This window comes from Sturnira hondurensis, unplaced genomic scaffold, assembly GCF_014824575.4.
Source record: "Sturnira hondurensis isolate 20B ecotype Veracruz unplaced genomic scaffold, ASM1482457v3 Scaffold0010128, whole genome shotgun sequence".
NCBI classification, from domain to species: Eukaryota; Metazoa; Chordata; class Mammalia; order Chiroptera; family Phyllostomidae; genus Sturnira; species Sturnira hondurensis.
Genome location: NW_028082759.1, coordinates 15,825,323 through 15,833,368, shown reverse-complemented (window position 1 = coordinate 15,833,368; position 8,046 = coordinate 15,825,323).

Below are 8,046 nucleotides of genomic sequence, written 5' to 3'. Positions count from 1 at the left end.
GTGGCTGTTTCTTTCCCCCTTCTGGTACCCCTATAATCCAGATGTTGGAACATTTAAAGATGTCCTGGAGGTTCCTAAGCCTCTCCTCATTTTTTTGAATTCTCATTCTTCATTCTTTTCTGGTGGGATCTTTTGTTCTTCCTTCTGGTCCATTCCATTGATTTGAGTCCCAGTTTCCTTTCCATCGATATTGGTTTCCTGGACATCTCCCTTCATTTCAATTAGTTTAGCCTTCATATGTTCCTCTAATTTGTGACTGTACTCTACCAATTCTGTGAGCATCTTGATAAATAGTGTCTTAAATTGGGCTTCTGAGAGGCTGGCAATCTGTTGGTCGCTTAGAGTTATTGGCTCTGGGACTTTGAGTTCTCCTTGCACCATCTTTTGGGCTGTTCGTGCCTGTTAAGTAGCAGGAACGGAGCCCTAGGTGTTCACCAGAGCAGGGCAACTCAGTCGCTGGGTTGTGACGTTGTATGTGGGGGCGGGGTCAAAGAGGGACAATGGCTTCCCTCTGCCTCCTACTGCTGTGACCCCCACCAGCACTGCAGCCACCACCGTCACCAGGCCCTCGCGCCTCGCTCCACGGCATGTGAGTGTGCTACCGCTGTTAGCCCTCTGCAGCCACCACCGTCACCAGGCCCTCGCGCCTCGCTCCACGGCATGTGAGTGTGCTACCGCTGTTAGCCCTCCACCACTGGGTTCGCCCCCTGGGGCCTGCGTGGTCCGTCTCACTGCGCGCGAATGTGCGACCTTGGTCAGTCTGCCCCGCACCCCGACTAGTTCTGGGCTGCCGGCGCTCCTAGGTCTGTCCTGCCCAACCCAGCTCCGCTGCTGGCTCTACCTCTCTTACCGTCCCCGTTGAACGGTTCGTAGCTGCCGGACTTCCGTATAATTCCGTTTTCTGGTCTCTGGGTGTGTCTTAGTTCTCCAAAACTTTTGTTGTATCCAAACTTGTTTGTGGGAGAAGGTACAGTGTTTCCACCTATGCCTCCATCTTGGCGGAAGTCTCTAGCCTGTGAAGTTTCTTGAGCAAATCAGCTGCTAATCTTATGGGAACTCCTCTGTAGGTAACTAATTTTTTTTCTCTTGTTGCTTTTAAGATTCTCTCTGTATCTTTAACCTTTGGCATTTTAATTATGATGTGTCTTGGCATCCACCTGGTTTGGGACTCCCTGTGCTTCCCGGACTTGCATGTCTATTTCCTTCACCAAATTAGGGAAGTTTTCTTTCATTACTTTTTCAAAGAAATTTCCAATTTCTTGCTCTTTCTCTTCTCCTTCGGGCATCCCTATGATACAAATGTTGGACCTCTTAAAGTTGTCTCAAAGGTTCCTCATACTATCATTTTTTTGGATTCTTTTTCTTCTTGTTGTTCTGATTGGTTGTTTTTTGTTTTCTTATGTTCCATATCATTGATTTGATTCTTAGTTTGATCCACTTAACTGTTGTTTACCTGTTAATTGTTCTTTATTTCAATTAGTGAATCCTTTGTTTCTCACTGGGTCTTTTTTATGCTGTTGAGGTCCTCACTAAGTTCCTTGAGCATCCTTTTAACCAGTATTTTGAACTCTGCATCAGAGAGATTGCTTATCTCCCTTTTGTTTAATTCTTTTTCTAGGGTTTTGATCTGTTCTTTCATTTGGGCCATGTTTCTTTGTCTCATCATTTTGGCTGCCTCCTTGTGTTTTTTTCTATATATTAGGTGGAACCGCTATAATTCTGCGTCTTGGTAGTGTGCCTTAATGTAGTAGGTGTCCTGTAGGGCTAGTGACCCAATCTCCCCTATCACCCAAGCTGGGTACTCGAGGTTCACCCTTCATGTGGGCTGAACACACCCTCATCTTGTAGTTGAGCCTTGTTGCTGTTGCTAAGTCAGTGGGAGGGATTTACCCAGGCCAGTCAGCTGTAGGGACTGACTGTTACCATTGACTACCAACCTCCGCCCTCTGTGGCAGATCAGCTATGCCAGGGCAGGGTGGAGAACCTCTGATGTGGTCTGTAACTGTCCACTGGGTGGGCACACTCTGGGGTTTCCCCAGATGGTGCAGGCCAAGGTCAGTCCCAATCTGTGATTTCCCCAAGGCTCCTATGTCTAAGCTATAAAGCAATCTGAAAGGGCTGCTACTTTTGCTGGGCTTGGAGATTCCCAGGCAAAGCCAAGTGGTAAATCTAGGCTGCCTGCTGCTGGTGCCAGGCCTGGGGCCACTTAGCAAGAGGTAGGGAGGCTGGGGAATTACTGAAGCTGGCTGTTGCTTGTTTGAAAAGATTTAGGAAGTTGTGAAGCATGAACTAAGACCAGTAACCCATATGAAAAAGCAGCTTGTGTGGCCCAGTAAGTTAGGTGGGACAGAGCCTCTGGGGATCTCCAGGGCGGGGCAAACAGTGTCAGCCAGGATGATGGAATCTCAGATATGGCACCAGCCAGCTCTGTGGCTCTCTAAGGTGAGGGTTCAGAAAGGGGACATTTCAGGGCCTCTGCCTGCCTTTCTGTATGGGAGACAGCTGTCCCCTGGCTCTTACCTTGATGCCAGACACTTCGGTTTCTCCCAGTATGCCACAGATGCCTTTCAAGCTTCTACCCTGGTGCTGGAGCTCAGAGAGAGTGAGTCTGAACACGTCTCTGTGTGGATCCTTTAAGAGGAACTCCTTGGGGTTCCACAAGTTTCTTCCACAAACTCAGTCCCCACTGGTTTTTGCAGCCAAAAGTTATAAGGACTTATCTTTCTGGCACTGGGACCCTGGGCTGGGGGGCCTTCTGTGGGGCTGGGACCGCTCAGTCCCGAGATACCTCTCCCGAATCTTGACCCAACACACGTGGGTGTGGGACCAGCCTGCTCTGTACCTCAGCCCCTTGTACGGAATACTTTTGACAGATATGGCTGCTAGGAACCCAGCCCTATTCTTTGTGATGGGAATGATTAATGAGTCATTTTGTAGCAGGTAAATACCAAAAACATTTTGTATCAGTTTCTTAACTTGCTTGAATATCACAGACTCCTTTGAGAAGTTGAAGAAACCTGTTTCCCTTTACACAAAAACACACAATTTTGTTTAAGCTTTCTAAAAAAATCCTTAAACTTTGAAATATATCTATGGATCCCAAAATAAGAACCCTGGCCTAAAAAATTAAATACTTAGTGGAGTGAATGTAAAATATCTGCCTTCAAATAGCTGCAGAACTATCGGAGAGGGGGATTAAAATATGTAAGTATATGTACAATGAAAAGATTAGAATGCTACATAAAATTGAAAATGTGGTTGTCTTTCAAGGTAGCATCATGGATGATTTTTACTTTTTTGTGTTTTTCAACTATCCTACCAGAACATATATAGCTAGTTTTATAGTCAGATAAAACATTTTTTAAAGCAGAGACAATGAAGTTTTCAAATGCTTCAGACTGAGTTTAGAATAGTGGGTGAAAGCGACGAGAAACCAGATATGACTCAGAGGCAATGGCTGCCCTAAGGGTAACCCCAATGTCCCCAAATTTGTGCTTTCTTTCCCTTCTCTAATCTGTTCTCACAACAGAAGCCAGTTGTGTTAAAATGCAATCACAGCACGTCTCTCTGCTCAGAGCCCCCCCGACGGCTCCCCAGCCGCTGAGAGTATAGTCACAGTCCCTGCCTTGGCCTACCAGGCTCCACGGAGCCTGGCCCACTATGAGGCTTCCCACACCACCATCTCCTACCAGGTGCCTCCCACTCAGTCTGATTCCTCCCTTCCTTAGATTCCACCCCCTCCTTCAGCCAATAGTATGTTCCCAGGGAGGCCTACCCTGTGTTACACTGCATTTTCTCACCCTGTCACCACCGTTACTCTCCAGGCTCTGTACCCTGCCCACTTTCTTTTTCTCAAAGCACCTTTTGCCTTCAAACCTACTACACAAATGACTGACACTCTGGTTTATCATCTGTTTCTCCTACTTGAATAGAAGCTCCATGAAAGCAGAGATGTTTGTCTTTCATATTTGTGTCCTGTTTGCTTAATCCTCAGCACCTAGAGCAGTGCCTGGCTACCAGTGGACAGTCAATAGGTATTTGTTGGAAGAAGAGAAGTAGAAAAGGAGGGAAGGAGAGAAAAAAGACTTGAAATAGCCAACCAAAGATGGAGGGGCTAGCTTATAGAAAAAAAATTCTGAAATGGGAGAAAAGTTTGGTTTGGAAATTTCAAAGTTTTATCGCAAATCTAAGATACTACATGACAAGATTCTTCCTTTCATCCACCATAACCCACATTTTCAGTTACTCTGTTTTTTTTTTTTTTTTTTACTTGCCAAATTTTTTTTGGACAGGAGTCATCTGGATGTGAGGAGTAGAAACTACCCAGTTCACATTAAATAAAGGGGGACGTTTTCATTTAATGCATGGGATCTCTTGGATCCCAAGGTCAGGAATTCCAGGGTGGCCCTTTCAGAGGCTGAAACCAGGATGACCCTTCTGTCTTCCTGGTACTTTGTGAGTATTTGGCTCACCTTCTCTCAGCAGACACTCATGTCTCCTTCCTGGAGAACTGCAAGATCTCCCAGCTTCAGTGCCCATCACTAACCAATTAGAGCCTCTGTCTCAAATCCAGACTCTTTAAGAGTGACTCTGATTGGGCTGGCACAGCGAATCAATTGTTTTCCCATCTGTCAAGTACCATCAGCTGCCACTGGAGACAGTGGCACTAAAGAGTGCAGCTATGACAAAAGAATCCGCACTGGTGGGCTTGGGACGGGAAGAAGCACATGAGCTGAGCAGGCAAATTGGCTAGCACACCAAGCACCGCTCCCCTGGAATCTAACTGTATTAACACTCCCAACGGTCTAATTTCATTTCCCTAGCAATTTCCTGTCTGGAAGAGGTTGCTGATTTCTTTGAAGCTAAAATAGGCACATACCTCACTTATAAAAATAATAAACAGCTTTCTGAGAAACTTCTGAGAAAAAATTTTTTTACCACCTGGAAAAGCACAGTAAGAGGGTTTGTCTCCCAGAGTAAAAGTGGGAGAGGCTTTATTCTGAAATAGAACCAACAGGTCTCAAAATTCTATACAGTAATGACAAATGTCTATATAGTGGTTTTTATAATAAATAAAACAATGGAAGTATAACAAGTACAGAAATATGCACAGATCATAAGTCTTCAGCTGGATGAATTCCCAAGGGTATGTAAATGCCCATGTGACCAGCGTCCACATCAAGAAATCAACATTAACACCCTAGTAGGAGCAATTCTTCCCCTCTCTGCCACACACATCCCAAAGGTAATCACCCCCCTGACTTCCGTAGATTAGCTTTGCTAAAGTTTAAGTCCTTGCCTCCTTTTGTTTTTCCTACTCAGTGGGCTACCTTGGTTTTTCTTTAAAAGCAATTTTACTGAGATATACTGGACATGAAATAAAGTGCCCATATTTAAAGTGTACAATTTGATCAATTTGGGCAAATGTGTGTACCATGAAGTCATTACTGCAATCAAGATAAGTGAATCCATCCATCCCAATTCCAGCCAACCACTGATCCACCTTCTGCCGTCATAGATTGGCTTGCAATTTCTAGGATTTTATACAAATGGAATTATGAAGCACGTCCTTATTTTTGCCTGCCTCCTTTCATTCAGCATGATTATTTTAAGATTCATCCACATCAGTACATGTATCATCCCTAATTCATTCCTTCTTATTTCTCAGTAGTATCCCATTGAATGGATATACCACACTTTGTTTATCCATGAACCTAATGACAGGTGTTTGAGTTCTTCCCAGCCTGGGGCTATTTAAAATAAAGCCGATAAAAACATTTGTGCACAAGTCTTTGAATGAACGGACATATGCTTTCATTTATATTGGGTAGATATGTAGGAGTGAAATGTCTGGGTCATATGTTATATGTATGTTTAGCATAAGAAAATGCAAAAATGTCTTCTGTTTTGCACTCTCCTGAGCAGTGTATGAGAGTCTCAGTTGCTCAATTTCTCAATAAGTCTTGATGTAATCAATCTTTTTAGTTTTAAACTTTCTATGTGTATAGTTGTATCTGATTGGGATTTTAATTTGCATTTCCCTAATCATTAATGATTTTGCACACATATTTTGATGTGCTTGTTATCTGTATGTCTTTTTTGGTTGTTTTCCTTTGCCCATTTGAATTAGGTAATTTTCCTGGTATCGTGTTCTGATAGTTCTTTATATTATCTGGTTACAAGTCCTTTATCATATATTTTACTTGCAAATAGGCCTTCCAATTTGTGGCTTGCCTTTTCACTCCTTTAATAGTGTCCTTCCAAAAGCAGAAATTCTTAATTTTGATAAAGACCAATGTATGATTTTTATCCTTCATGACTCGTACTTTGGGTGTCCTATGTAAGAGATCTTTACTTACGCCAAAGTCACACAGATTTTCTGTTTTCTTCCAGGAGTTTTATTTCTATCAGGTTTTATATTTAGGTCTGTGACCTATTGTGAGTGCAGCCATGCGTGTGCTGTGAAGTATACATCGAAATTGGTTTGGGGGGGGTTGTTTTGCATTTTGATAGCCACTTGCTTTGACATCAATTATTGAAAGACCATCCTTTCTTCTTTGAATTGCTTGTGCACCTTTGTCAAAAATCAATTGGCCATATATGTATGAGTCTATTTCTGGACTCTTCTGTTCCATTAATCCATTTGTGGATCTTGATGCCAATACTACACTGTCTTTATTGTTGGGCTTTCATGATGTGGACTCCGACCAGTGTGGTCCATGTGTTGTTGAGGTGACGGACAAATCCACACGGACTGCAGAAGTCCTGTGGAGAAGAAGAAATGGCATGGCCAATCTGCCAGTGAGAGAGAGCTCCCCGACCCCTGCTTGGACAGGCTTTTATTGCTTTTCTGGGAGCATTACCTCAAAGAAGGTCTTCATTCATCATTGTCAGGCAGAAAGGATCAAACAATAGATAACATTCAAAGAACTATGGGGGCTTATTCTGAGTCAGGGTCTGTTAGCTAAAGGGCCATGAAACTTTGGGAAACAAAGTCATTTCATGCTTGGACCCTTATCAGAAAATTGAGGACATTCTAAGCAAAGCAGCTTTCAGAGGATTTTATGCATTCTTTCTTAGGCCTGATTGCCCTGGGGACAGCCTATTCCTGCCCAGGGCTGTACTGCCCTCCAACATTGTTTCAGACTTAAGTCAGGCAGAGGAAGTAAGGCAGCCAAGAGATTAGGAGACTACTATAAGATAGGATGAGGACTCAGGCTATGTCAAAGCTAAGGGATGAAGTTTCATCACCCCCTTTTTGTATAGCCCCCCAAGTCCTTCCCTGAGGGCCCCTTCATGACCATGCCTGTCTGAGGTCATCCCTCCCTTGAGGAATCTAACCAGTCATCTGCCCTGGGGCCAAGCAGGGTTAAGTAAAGCAGGCAAAGGTGGTGCCCTTGACAGGGAGATGAGCTTTGTCTCCTTAGTGGTTCGTGGTCCCAAGGTCTCTTTACTCAGCCTTAGCCATGGAGGGTTATAGCTCCTGAAACCAGGCAGGGCAGTTACCAATACCTTATATAACTCTTGAAGTCAGATCATATAAGTTCTTTAACTTTGTTGTCTTTTCAGTAGTTTTGGTTATTTTAAGTCCTTTGCATGCATTTCTGTACAGCTTTCAGAATTAATTTACCAATTTCACACCAAAAAAAGCTTTCTCAGGAATTGATTAAAATTGTGTTGAATTTATAGATCAGTCTGGGTGAAAACTGACAATTTAACAATATTATCTTGTGATTTATGAACTCAATATATTTTCCTTTGGTTTTCTTTAATTTCTCCCAGCATGTCTTGAATCTATGGATTTACAATTGCGACAAACTTTGATAATTTTTTGGCCATTGTCTCTTCAACTATTTCTCTGTGCCCCCTGCCTTTGGAGACTCAAGTTACATGAATATTAGGGCACTACCAGTGGTCACATTTTGACTGATGCTCTATTCATTAGTTTCAATCTTTTGTTCCCTCTCTGTTCATGTTGCTGTGCTCAAATTCACTAATCTTTTCTTCTGCGCTAATTTGTTGTTCATTGCATGCAGTGTATTTTTC